Source organism: Sceloporus undulatus, chromosome 2 (genome assembly GCF_019175285.1).
Source record: "Sceloporus undulatus isolate JIND9_A2432 ecotype Alabama chromosome 2, SceUnd_v1.1, whole genome shotgun sequence".
NCBI lineage: Eukaryota > Metazoa > Chordata > Lepidosauria > Squamata > Phrynosomatidae > Sceloporus > Sceloporus undulatus.
This window is the reverse complement of record NC_056523.1, coordinates 258,152,037-258,166,134: the sequence shown is the minus strand read 5'-3', so window position 1 is coordinate 258,166,134 and position 14,098 is coordinate 258,152,037. Positions and strand designations below refer to the sequence as shown.

At 39.9% G+C, this 14,098-nt stretch overlaps 1 protein-coding gene across 3 annotated transcripts in view; it reads left to right on the top strand.

Annotated features, from left to right (window-relative positions):
* The window catches only part of CDC42SE2 (CDC42 small effector 2), a 98,504-nt gene that overhangs the window by 31,227 nt on the left and 53,179 nt on the right, over positions 1 to 14,098 (top strand). Inside the window, exon 1 of one of the 3 annotated variants that reach the window (XM_042455110.1) lies at positions 11,851 to 11,942. The exons of the other annotated variants lie outside the window; for them this stretch is intronic. The gene's annotated coding sequence lies outside the window, so the exon portion shown is untranslated. Of the gene's footprint in view, positions 1 to 11,850; positions 11,943 to 14,098 lie in introns of those variants that run through there. 3 annotated transcript variants of the gene reach the window in all.

Here is a 14,098-nt window from a genome sequence, read left to right as displayed (position 1 = left end):
AATCATCCACTGTTAAGAGATTTATCTGCTCCTAAACTGGTACTGTGTCCCACATAAGGCTAATCTGGCCTCCTCTTTATTCTCCTTCCATTGTCAGGTCAATTACATTTTATTTAGACAGGCTTTTGGCTATTAACTAGTTATTAAACAAGGGTTTTTAAAACAGGGAGTGATGTGCCTTTGTCATATTATGTTTTATATTGTTTTGAATTTTTTTCAGTGTGCTATTTTTAATAGCATAGTTTATTTAACTGTTAAAAAAAGAAAGAAAGGGGCTTCTCAAGTATCTCAAAATTCCACCTAGGATAGATAATCCTTCCCAAGCTCCTTTCTTGTGACCCCTCCTCTTTTCAAATATACTTGAGAACTACTCCAACCCTCCCAGTGCAGGCTCACCTATTTTCTGCCCAGCTCAAGGTGGGAGGCTGGGGAATAAGAATGATCATTGTAGACTGTCTCCCCCTCTCCCCCATGACATTGGAAGAGGGGAAGATGAGATGATTATGGTAGGCTCTTTAATCGGTGCTCAGTTCCCCAGCTTTGTTGCATGAGGATGCTGAGACAGGATCATGGAAGTCTATAACCTCCCTTATCCTCATTTGGCTTCCTCTCAGCATTACTGCTTAGTTTTTGAAGATGTCAGGCAGGAGGGTGAAAATTATTATCCCCTGCAGCAATGAATAATTTAACACAGCATTTTCTACTATAGGCCCCAGATTATAGTATGTACAGAAACTGTATTTCCAGTTAAAATGTAGTGTTACCCAGTCCCAAAGCCATATGGATTTCTTGGTTGATGTTGATGCTGAACAATTTTGTTTTCATCCCTGATAAAAAATAGAAGCTACTGTATATTGTAAAAATGAAAACAAACTTTTTTCTTGTCTAAGCTTAACATTTCATAAGCTACATTTGTCTTTACAATTTCATCAAATGGTATTACAGTGTTGTTCTTGTGCCTTCAAGTGGTTTCCAACTTATGGCATCTCTAAGGTGAACCTATCATGGGGTTTTCTTGGGCTGAGAGTGTACAGTTCGTCCAAGGTAACCTAGTGGGTTTCCATGGCCAGGCATGGAACCCTGGTCGTGGGTTTCCATGGCCAGGCATGGAACCCTGGTCTCCAGAGTCATGGTCTAATGCTCGAAACACTACACCAATGTCCTTACAGTGCCATTAAATGAAATCCAGTGCCTTTAAGAGCTTAGTATTTTTGAAAGCTGAGATACACCATGAGATTTTTTGCTTTAAGCCAAGTAGATGAGAGAAACAGTTATATTGTTCTTATTGAATGTGACCAAAAGTGAGTTAATAAAGATACAGGATCCAGCCAGATCCAGTTGTACAGTGAGGAATCATTGTATTGGAAGAGACTACAAGGGCCATCCACTCCAATCCCCTGCCATACAGGAATACATAATCAAAGCACTCCTGACAGATGGCCATCCAGCCTCTGTTTAAAGACCTCCAAAGGAGACTCCACCACCCTCTAAGCCAACATAGCCCTCTATTGAACATCTCTTAATAAATTAATGTAAGATTTAAACTAACAGGTGAGGTAGTGACTAGTGTGTCTGATTTTACCAATCCTCATTCTTTCTGCCTTCTCTCCCATCTCAGGTGTATCCTTCCCATTGAGTCTGTTATTTACTCTTATTGCAATTGAAAGTTAATCTCCATTGTAGGTCAGTCAGTTCCTGGTGCAGTGCTATTCTCCTAGTAACTTTTTGATTTTTTTTTCAAACAGGGTATTATTTTATTTACATGGGATTGTCTGACCAGTTCCTATGTGAAGTACCATGATTTTGAGATTCATGGCTGAATTCCTGGATTGTTCCACTTCATTACTTGCATCCTATTACATTCCATTAATTACTTCTTCTGACAAAATATTTTCAGATGTATACACTTTTACCAACCATCTGGATAGTCATTTTGTGGCTGTCATTATATAATGTTTCCTCAAGTTGTCTGTTCAGGAAGGTTGTAGAAAATACCTAGATCTGATTTTGAAAATAAATGCATAACTTGTTGAGTGTGTTTTCTTTTTTCTCTCTTTATGCTTTTTTTAAAAAAAAGGTAAAATTAAAGTAGACTTCTAAGTTAAACACGTTAACACTTATTGGATTCTAAATCAATGGACCAATAGATCTTGCTTCCTTAGGATAACTTCTGGCACACACATGTGGCTTCTGAAATTTGGTTAGATTCCCTTCCCTGCATGACTCTTCATATGTAAATAGTCATGATTGAGTAGGATTGTTTGAGTGGGGAGGGGGGGAGCAAGGGCTCTATTCTCTCTGTGTATGTGCACTGAAAAAAGATAATGAAGCCCTTTGTACCCCTTCCAAAGACCTGCATTTCAGCAGGAATTGGCTGTGCAGCTGCAACCCTGGTAACAAGATCTAGCAGAAAAGAATTAGGGCAGTCTTCCAAAATGCAAGGCAGAGACAGTGGTCACTTTTGCAGATGAGTGAAATGCCAAGATTCTACAGTAAGCAAGAGTACTACTTTCTAAGGCAAAGTGTTAGATGGTGCTTGTTTTGTTTGCTTTTTTTATTTAAAAAAGATAAATAGTAACTATCTGATTGCTTTCGTTAGCCTTTTCCCTTCAAGTTGTGACCTGGAGCCTGAGAACTTTGAGACTGTATGAAAGTGACTTGATATTCATGTAGAACTTTAAAAACAGTTACAGCCCCCCCCCCTTCTATTTCAATAGGTTGCATAGAAAATGTGTGTGTGTGTGTGAGAGAGAGAGAGAGAGTATTAAAGAAATTATGCTTTTAAAAAATCATTATTTTAGCAAGTTCTGTTTCATACTCCCAATCTAAGTACTGTATACAAAAAAACAAAAACAAAACCCAAACCTTTGCTATTGAGCAGCACCTATTTGTAGTATAATCCTTTGACAGAAGTAACAAGAAATGTTTCTTTGGGAATAAGATGTGTGTCTTCAGCCATGTGATACACTGTTTGCATAAGCACTGATTTAATCAGGATAATGGTGCTGATGTGAATACAATAGGCTTCATTAATGACCCAGCTGTTTAATATGATTCAAGGAGCAAAGCTGCAGTAAAGATTTGGTGGAAGGGGGATGGGTGTGCCGTCCCCTGCTTCCCCCCCTGCTCCCCCCCCAAGCTGCCAGGGTTGAATGATTTATATTTGAAGCCAAATGATCTGTGACTGAGTGGCAAACAAATGGAGCTTTAGGGAGGAAACTGCTGAATGTGCATGAAACTGAAGATAGCATCTTTAGAACAGGGTTGTGTGACAAATTTACTCAGTTGAGGCTTTGGAGGAGGGATTTACCTGAATTATCTCCTGGACCAAACACAGAAACACTGTCTTTTAAAGTGAGTCGAAGGCTTTCCTGGCTAGCATCCATAGTTTTTTGTGGATTTTTCGGGCTATGTTCTAGAAGAGTTTATTCCTGACATTTCACCAGCATCTGTGGCTGGCATCTTCAGAGAATGTTGGCATGATTTCTGCCAACATTCTCTGAAGATGCCAGCCACAGATGCTGGCAAAACATCAAAAGTGGTTCTAGAACATGGCCACATAGCCCAAAAACCCACAAAAAAACTGTCTTTCAAAGTTGCACTTAGAAATCCATACATTTCCAGGCTTGCAGTGTGTCCTGCAAAAGTGCTCGCACACGCACAAAAGGTGATCATCAGTAACATGGGCCTGTTTGGAAAAAAAACCCAAAAGTTTTGCATACAGTCTTCTGTTTTTTATCCAGAATTTGAACAGGAATGGAGGCAGCAACATCAAGCTCCTCACAGGAGCCTTTTCTGATACCTTATGGAACTGGAAAAGGACACTTCTGCTTGTATTTAGTGATAGTAGTGGAATAGTGTAAAATAGCACGATTAAGCCAGTCTGAAAGCTTCATGAACTGCTAGGCTTAAACTTATCTTCATAGTATCAGCTAGAGACCAAAAATTGCATTGTATTCTTTGAGACCACAAGGCTCCAAGAAGAAACACTAGAATTCATGCAAGCCCAAACATGCAAAATTATGAAGTTTCAAGACAATAGTTAAAGTTCTTGTATATTAAATATGACTCACATCCTATTGCTGAATAAAGCAAAGATCCTGCTGTATGTTAATCACTCTGATTGTTTCATGTATCTCCTTTTTAATTTGTTCAGTTTGCACACATTAGCAATACAGTGAGCTGAAGTTTCATTGTATAGTTGAGGGAGTTCAGGGAACTGGGACATACAAACATTGACTGAAAGCTAGGCTGTCATCCTAGTTGTCCTTGGGAGTTTGCATTGCTGTAAGGTGGGTCTTATTATTTAATTAGCAGATAAAAGTCTGGAAGTGGCCAAAATACAGTAAACATAAAAGATTGATGGAAGTGATACAAAATTGGATAATAGTGGCTTTTGTATCCAGATGGTTGTGGGAATGGAACTTCTTTAGAGCATCTTAAATTCAGAAATGAATTGAGACAGTTCCAGATCAGTAGTTCCTAAGACCAAACAGTAATAATTCACTTTGGCATAGTGGAACTGGGAGTATGTGTTTTGCATAAATTGAATGTTGTCAAATGGAATGTGCTATGTCAAGATTATGCATTCTGGGTTTGTATGTTTCACATCTAGTTTGGATGACCCAAATATTGTTCAGCAGACCAACAAATATAGCCATAGGCAAATTCTGAAAGGTTGTCCCTTGGAACAATTTATCAGTATGCTTCAAAGTTTTGCAAGAGTGGCCAGAAATATAGGGGAAGTTGTGCTCTAACTAACCAAAGTGAATTATGAAAACCCAACTTGTATGATGATTTCCCCCAGAACATTTATTGGGTTCCTGGTCACATTTCTTACTTGGTAAAATTTTTTAGCCTCCCTCAGAGAAATGTTGCTTGCATCTCTGAAAACACATAGGATTGAGACTTCTTTATCTACTATGAATTTAAACTGATTCTTGATATCTGTCTGGGATAGAGCTTGGAAAAGTAACATTTTGGGTCCACAGTTCCCAGAATCTTCAGCTAGTATGACTAGTGGTCAAATTGCTCGAGGGATTCTGAGATCCATAGTCCAAAATTGTAACTTGTTGTGGTGGCTGGGTTCCCAACCACCTGAAGACTTCTCCTGAACTACAAAGGGTTAATCTGGGAGGAGGTACATGCTAATGAGAGATGACATCACATGCTAATGAGCAGCTACATCATAGCTGACGTAAGGCTCACTTGGCCAATCAACAGTGCCAGAGCGGCAGTTTCAAAAGATTCCAAGAGAGGGGTTTAAATACCCCTGTAGGACCATGTGTCCTTTGTTCTCCATCTTGGCTGGTTTGGAGAAACCAGAGGTCTGTCCTCTGAGAGCCGGAGGACCGGCTCTGACATGCAGGTAGAGTTGGCAAGGAGCCAACTCCCTGATTCCAAGAACTCCACAAGGACTGCAAATCCCATCATTGTGTGAGTAGCTTAGGAAGAGTGTTAGTCAGTACGTCTAGGTTTTGGTTATGTTTATCTAATAGCTTGCCTGAAATGAATATCTTTGTAACTATGCTTCCTAGACCTGCATAGCAAGGTGGCTCTGCACGAATGATATCTCTTTATTCTATGCTATTTCTTTAAAATAAACTTCTTTCTTTTAAAAGCATCTGCTATCTCTTTGGCTCCTGTACACGTGCCTTATTTGGTTACTGATTGCTGTGGGTTAGCAAGAAAGGCAACTAGAGATCTCTCTCTCAAGCAAGTCTCAGTGTGTGCTTGGGAAATATAGTTTATTGTGCTTGGGAAATATAGTTCATTGATAATTCACTGAGTGGTGGCAGCGGAAGATTAGTTCTTTTAAGGGATCTCCCTGAGAGTAATAGCCACGCACAGGGCTTTGCTCTCAAGGAATCATCACACTTGTAAACTCTGGTCTGTGAGCCTAACTAAGGGTTTCTCCACTCTTACTGTCAGTATTATCATAATATTTTATGAAAACACTTGCAGACTGCCTTGTCATACAGCTTAGTAAGGAATTATTTTGCCTGAAACTATGTTAGCAAGTTCTGATTGCTATGACCAGTATGACATTATCTTCTGAGATTTGTTTTTATTTTGGTGTTCTGTAAGATCAGGTGCCAGAAATAAATGTTGACCATATCACCTGGGTAACAATGTATAACAGAGCATCACATTAGCTGAATTTGGAAAACTGTTGGCTTTGTTTAGTACTAAACTTGCTTAGGACAAAAGTTATAACACAGACTTTTTTCTCCTGTTAACAGACTGGTTAATAAGCAGGCTGCAGATTGTGGTATTATAGTTGAACAGTAAAAGTGTTGTGTTTAAATCTTTTTTACTGCCCTCATATATGCACACACAGCAGTTTTACAATGGCACTGTTGCCTTTCTCTCTCTAGATAGTAACTTGTACAGATGTTGCTGAATCCTTATATATTAGCTAATTCTCAAAGCAATTATTATGTTGGGTCCTCTAGCATTGGGGAAGAGCAGCATCGGCAGCTACTCACATTGTTGTTTGCAAGTTTATGTGAGAAGATAAGAAGTGGGGCAGTTTAAATCTGTTCTTATTGTTGTGTGCCTTCAAGTAATTTCTGACTTAGGCAAACCTATCACAGGGTTTTCTTGGCAAAATCTGTTAATAGGGAGATTTTTCTTTTGCCTCCCTCTGTAACTAATAAAGTGTGATTAGCCCCAAAGCCGCTAACATGGCCAAATGGCGTTTTGAACCATGGTCATAGCCCAATGCTTAAAACACTACACTACAGAGTTATTGTTCTGTTTCACTCATATATGTACATTAAACCTTTGACTGTATAATAAAAAGGGGTGAAGATCTGCTGCTTTCCCGCACCCCCTATTAGACAGGAGTCATAGGTTTACAAGTACATATATCATAGAATCATAGAATCGTAGAGTTGGAAGAGACCGCTAGGGCCATCCAGTCCAACCCCCTGCCATGCAGGAAATCCAAATCAAAGCATCCCTGACAGATGGCCATCCAGCCTCCGTTTAAAGACCTCCAAGGAAACAAAACAATAACTATTGGTGAGGAGACAGAAGAACAAATGTATTACAATTATTCAGCCAAGTGTTATGTAGTGGTTTGACTATGACTCTGGAGACCAGGGTTGGATTTCTTATTTGGCCATGGAAACCCATTGGGTGACCTTGGGCAAGTCACACACTCTCAGCCCCAGAAAGCCTCTTAATAGGTTTGCCTTAGATTTGCCATATGTCAGAAAGAACTTGGAAGGCACATAACAACAAACAACATTCAGCCAAATCCTGTTTGTTATATGTCTAGCTTTATAAACTTCTTATGCTGTTTCTGTATTTTAGTCTTGTTACTTGTTATGCAAAGCACTATAGATAATGCACTTCAGGTTCGGGAATGTTGAAACTGAACAGTATGTAACTTCTTGAAAACAATGGATTGGATATTCCTTCTACACATGAAATAGCTCATTCTGTGCATAGAAGGCTTCTGATCCAACAAAGCATTTTTGCTGGCAGAATGAGGCTGAAGGTGATGTTTATCAGTTTCTCCTACAACTACCCCAGTTTCCTCTGGAGGACTGGGAAGAGATTTTCCAGAACATGGCAAGGTTGTGCTGCATCCTACAGAAAAAGAAGGGATTGACAAAGATCAAGCTTCCCATTTTTGACATTAGGACTTTCAACTGATCTGACCCTTGTTGATACACTTGAAACAAGAGTGGTTGAAGGATGTGTATATGCAGTTGTCCTTTTGTTCAAAGAGCTAAGATGATGAAATGTTAGGTTGCCATTCCTTTACTGAGAAGGAGGGTCCTGTCTGATTAGTTTTGTAAATACAGTAGTAGAAGGGGGAGTCTAAGATGTGGATGTGTGCCTGTTACTTCGAACAGGATCACAGTGTTAGTAAACAACATGCTGATGATGAATTTATACATTATCATAGAGCAATAGAAGGAAGTAAATTGTACTTCCCCTTTCTGTGATGCTGAAGTAAGGTGTCAAAGGCGAGCTGTGTAGAGACACAGAGGGGAAGATTTTCAGTACCTGGAGCAGTGTCAAGGTCCTTATTTTCATTGCATACCTCACTTTCACTTTCTCTTCTAGCATTTTTGAGTAATGTCCAATAACACCTGCCTTTGTACATGTGATTAATCTGGAAACGCTATGTGGGAATAGGTTGTACACTTGATGAAAGTGCATTTTGTTTTATCTTATTTCTTCATAGATTTTGCCATTTGATGTACCGGACCTCAGTACAGGAAACATTCGGAATTTCAGCCTCAAGCTGTGGTCTTAGGATAAAATCCAGATAGTGTGTGGATCCACTGGCTTCATAAATCTTAATCAGATGGCCCTTATGACAGAAATGTGCAGAAGCATTTTATGATCTGGCATGATTTGAGTCAGTTGTGTAGAGAAAGGCAATCTTCTAAGTGCACATTTTGATCCATAATGCTGAAATGGAAACTTGTTCCACTGGCTCGGTATGGCTTCACCAGAAATGTGCTTAGGATCAAGGTATTAGGAGTACAAAGATTATGTACTGTTTCTGGGAGCTAGCTCTAAGCGGCATCATGGATGGGTCTAGAACTGGTGTGGACAACTGCAGTGGGTCAAGGGGCCAGTTTTCTGTCCCTGGGACTCTTTTAAGGCCATATGGACTGCCAGAAGGCCTCCTTTGAAGGAAATGGCTAGAACCTCTTCCTGTTTTGAAAAACAGACAAACAAGAAAAACATTTTTTTTTATGTTAAACATAAAAAGGGACATTTGCAGTCTACTTAAAAGTGAAGTAATGATCCTGGTTCAAGAAAAGGCAATTCAGTTTGTTTGTTTTTCTGACTAAGAAAGAGGGAAGCAAAAAAGTCAGGAGGGATCAAGGCCTGGAAAAACAGCTAGGGAGGGTGCATGTGGCCTCAGGGTCACACTTTGCTCTCTTCTGTTCTAGGATATTCCTTTCTGAAGAGATGTACAAGTTCAGCAAGGGATATAATCACTGGGTGTTCAGTGGGTAAACATTTGGTACTTGTATGCTGGATTGACTGGAGTGAACTGTCCATGTAAAATAAAGAGCAATATGAAGGAAAACTGAGAAAGACCTCTATAATTTGCATGTTCTTTATGATACACTGATTGCATTAGATGTCTTTCACATTGAAAGTAGTTAATGAATATAATCATGTTCCATGTAACCAAAGAGGTTTGTAATTATAGAACTTAAAGTACACATTTCTGTAATGCATTGAGGTACCTATGCCTATTGCTCCTTTTTCTTGTAATAAGGTTCTTTAAATTACTGTGTTCCATTCTGTCTGTCTTATAATGAACTATACAGTCATAAAGTCTTCATTATGCTAAAGGTTTTACCATATTATTTGATGTAATGTGCCTGCCATTATTTGGAATCATGTGATATTTATCCATGTCTCTATGTGTGTGTCTGAGTGTTGTGTACCTTCAAGTAATTTTGACTTACAGCAACCCTAAGGAGACACTATCACAAGGTTTTCATGCCAGCATTTGTTCACAGGGGATTTGCCATTTCCTTCCCTTTAGTCTGATAGACCATGACTTGCCCATGGTCACCCAGTGGGTTTCCATGTCCAGGCAGGGATTCAAACCCTGCTCTCCAGAGTCATAGTCCAAAGTCCAAACTACTACGCATCACGTTGACTCATAGGAACGATTTTAAAATTTCAGATTCTTGTAATTTGTGATACCTTAACCTTTATAAAATAAGGATGGGCATGAGGGAATAGTGTTACACATCGTGCTTTCTTTTTTACAGTAAAAGCAATATCCAACAAATGGAGCCAAGTGCAAAATACTTGTTCTGGACAGCAGGCAAAGAAATGAAGAAAAAGATGCCCCATGCAATTTTTTTCAGTGTTACAACTGGAATTCCTACATAAATACTTTCTCTTGTCCTCCCCTCAGATTTTCTTGATTTTAGGAGACTTAAGGGCTTGAACAGATGGCCCTTTAAAGCTGCCATCTGGGCTGCTTGGGAACATGACGTTTATATGCCACATACTCACACGCCATCCTGAAGCTGCCCAGAAGTTGGGTGGCCACCCAGATGTGTGTGGCTTCCAGGCACTCCAGCAGTGTTGCGTTTATACGTCACATACTGCTGGAGTGGCTTGAGGCTGCCATTGGGCCGTGGTGGGGTGGCAAAAGCCACTGTTTCCTCAGCCGAAAAAGGAGCAGTTTCTTTGCCGCTCCTTTTTTTCAGCTGGCTTCAATGCGAATTGTGGCTTCAGCAAGTGTTCACCACAGCCCCAGGCCATTTTTGGAAGGGGCAGCTTCAAGCCACCCTTCCACCCATATGTTTCACCCCTAAATTTGTTATTCATAACTGCTTTCAAGTCAATTTCTACTTAAGGTAACTATATGAATGAATTTCATGTCCAAATTGACTTGAAGACAGTTAACCTCAACAAAATTAGTCTCTTTAATATCCAACTCCCATTTCTAGTGTAAGATATGTTGAAAAACTTAATTTCTCATCTCTTCCTGGATTTATCTGTTACACTCTCAGCAGATTGCTATGTGTGGAAGAAAAGGAATGGGATGGCCGCCCCCTTTCTGTCTTCTCCTGGGAAATAATCTTTGACTGATCACCCCACAATGGAAAAAACAGTTACACATCCCATTTAAATAATACCAAGGTGACCAGCTTCCATGTACATGCATTTGTTGTTGCTGTGTGTCTTCAAACTTACACCATGTAACAGCAACCCTATATGGGGCACTTGGCAAGATTTGTTCAGAGGGGGGTTGGCATGCCTTCCTCTACAGCTCAGAGAATGTGATTTGCTCATGGTCACCGAGCAGGTTTCCATAGCCCAGCAGGGATTTGAACCCTGGTCTCTGACAGACCTAGTACAGCATTTAAACCATTATGTCACCCTAGCTTTCATGCATATGTGCAACTCAGTAATGTGAGCTGGGAAGAGTGCCTTCTTATATATTTAAATTGGTTCATTTCACCTAAACATCAAATATGGAGTTATCAGGAAAACAAAAGAGGTAAAATCATTTTGTTGTTATGTTCCTTTAAGTAATTTCCACCTTATAGAGAACTTAATGTGATCCTACCATAGGGTTTTTGGGGGCTGAGAGTGTGTGGCTCACTCAGGATCACCCAGTAGGTTTCCACAGCCAAGCAGGGAATCAAACACTGGTCTCCAGAATCATAGTCGAGTATTGAAACCACTGCATCAGGCCAGAAGAATCTTACAGTACAGTACCTTTAATTCTCTTTAAATTGTGCACAGAAACCAGTGAGAAAGACTATTTTACAAAGATTATGAGGCAGATAATAAAGCTAGAGTTAAAAACTCAAGAGTGTGTCAATGAATTTTTGTCTTTGTTCATATTTATTTAATTATTGGTTGGTCCTGTGTGTTATATTATAGTGTAAAATGTTTCCATCATTTTTAAGCTCGTATGAGGCCACAAAGTGGAGTGGGGAGAGATGTCTTTTTCTTTTACAGTATTTTTTAAGAGTGTGCATATCAGACAGAATTTCCCTGGGTTGTGCTGAGTGCTGTAACACTCACAAAGCATAGAAAATCCAAAAATAACCACATTACTTACCAGACCTTAAATAGTCATATGCCTTGTTAGCTGCAAGAGGAAGTGGTGTGGGAGTAACTGCAGCATAATGTATTCTGTGAAAGCAAAATGTCTGTTTAATTTGTAGACTTTTAAAAAGTATTAAACTTTTACATGTTTCTAAAGTGAGGAAGAATTGTGTTTATTATGCATTGGGTGCAGGCAATGGCATTAGCTTTAGTGAGGTAATAATAATTAAACCACCAATGTAATAATTTTGCTATCTTGTTGTATATAGAGCTGCAATCTGTTCAATACAGCATTTCAGCTGAGGAATATATACATTGTGTGATGGCTGATATTGGAGCAGTGCCATGCCACTCCTGTAACAATGGAGTGGAGGGAGGTAAGCATGTTGTCTGCAAGGTCATGTAGTACAGCCTGCCAGTTAAACCTCATTCTAGCCTTGGTGACCTTGATGGAGAATAACGGAAGACATGGTCTAACATGTTCATTATTAAAACAACACTGGTGATGTTTCTGTGATAACCTCCAAAGGTGGCTGAAGCTAATTCCCATTCTCTTTCACACTCTGACCTGAGCCAGAGGGAAAGTGATACATTGTGTTGCAAAGAAAGAACTAAGGCTGAATCTGCATAAACTAAATAATGTGTCCTTACCTTGATCCCAGCCCTGTTTGAGTATACAGTGTTCCTCTCATTCCAATGTGAAAACATTTCTTTTTGATGCCTGAGGGCTTTAATGCAGTTTAAAAGAACCTCCAGTTTACTCTGCTGTCTTTGAGATCTGGTTTTTAAAAACATTTGGTTTGATCCCTGAATTGGGATTGTGGTAGAATGGGAGTGGAGAGAGAAGTTGGTGGGTGGTGACCTAGGACACTTGAGCATTCCTGTCATGGGAGGATAGTTACCTTGTTTGTATCAGAGTCTGGTGTCACCCCCACCCACCATTTTTTAATGGTATTCATATGTGAACCTTCATATACATAGTGTTTCACACATTTGCATGTTTTTGCCTTCCCCTGCTCTACCAGCTAGTTTATAGAAGCACAAGTCAGCAATCAAAATAATGGGAAAACAGAAAAAGGCTATTTGGTTAAACAACTATGCAAATACGTGCATGTATGGTGAAAATTAAAAAAAAAACTGGGGCTGCTACAGTTGTGTAACTGAACATAAACTGATACAATAACATGCATACAGTAGAAATACCCCCCAAACTGATTTCAGGTTCAATTAAATCAGTTGTGTGTGGCAGTACAGGGTTCAAACCGGAGCAGGAATACTACACAGATACTGCCCTTGTGCAAATTCAGCCCAAGTGCTCAAGTAACGTCTTTCATAATTGCCAGGACCAGATGAGTTGAGGCCTAACACACAAGCTAAATTCACTTCTTGCACATTCTTATTAGTCCCCTGCCATTGAGCAATACTTATCTGTTATGATACCTCAGCAACCAAAACATGTCCTAGAATACAGTAATGCCATGATTAGAAAGCATAAAATAATCTGCTTGCTGAGCTGATGGTTTAGTGAAAAAAATAATCAGTTGCAGTCATAATCAAAGAATAAAACATGTAAAAAAAAAAAAAGCAGAAACAGTCATACATGCACAGATGGGCAAATACCATATTGACATATTTTTGAACTGCATGGAGTCTGTGAAATAAAAAGGGGTAGGGTGCACTTTTCTGCACAGCTGCAGTGCATGTATGTGTGTGCATGCGCATATGTGCTATGGCACACACATGCAAACTACTTCTTAAAAATATGGAGAAAAATATTCAAATGCCTAGTCCCAGACTATGGCAGGTTACGGACCGCCAAAAAATACGTATTCCGTACGTATTAGGGTTAGGAAGGGGCAGTGCTTCTGCACCCCCCTAACCCTAGTACGTATGGAATACGTACAAAATGGCAGCACCCTGTTCATACGGGCGCCACCATCTTTACGTCTTGGACGCATAGCATCCAGACGTGTCGCGGCGCCTCGCGACATCATAGAGGCGCCTCAAGAAGGAGCTCCATTTTGGAGCTCCTTTTTTGCTCCGTGCGGGAGCCGTGCGGTGTGGCTGCTACGGCTCCCTCACGGAGCAAACGGTGGCGGCGGTCTGTAACCCGCCCTTGTCATGTATGTCATTTTCATTGTTCAAGTGGGTCATACCACCTTAGTATAAAAGTTCCTAGTTAGTAGTGGTATCATACAGAATATTTCAAGGATGGATAGGATATTATAGCGTTTAAGGTGCCAAGGAGTACCCGATACTGCCGGCTATATTTCAGGGCAAGGCAGTGACAAACCAGTTCTGAGGGTTTATGCTATGAAATTCATGAGGTCAGTCAACCCCAAGTCACCAGGCAACGTGAAGCCCCCCCCCCCCCACACACACACACATACACTCACATATGGTTGTTGCAAATATTACTTGCCACAAGTTATTTGCTTTGTGTAGAGTGCATAGAACAATCTTAGAAAAAAAACCTAAATCAGCACAAGCTGGCAAACTTTGTGGAGTATTTAATGAATTGAGAGAAAATTTG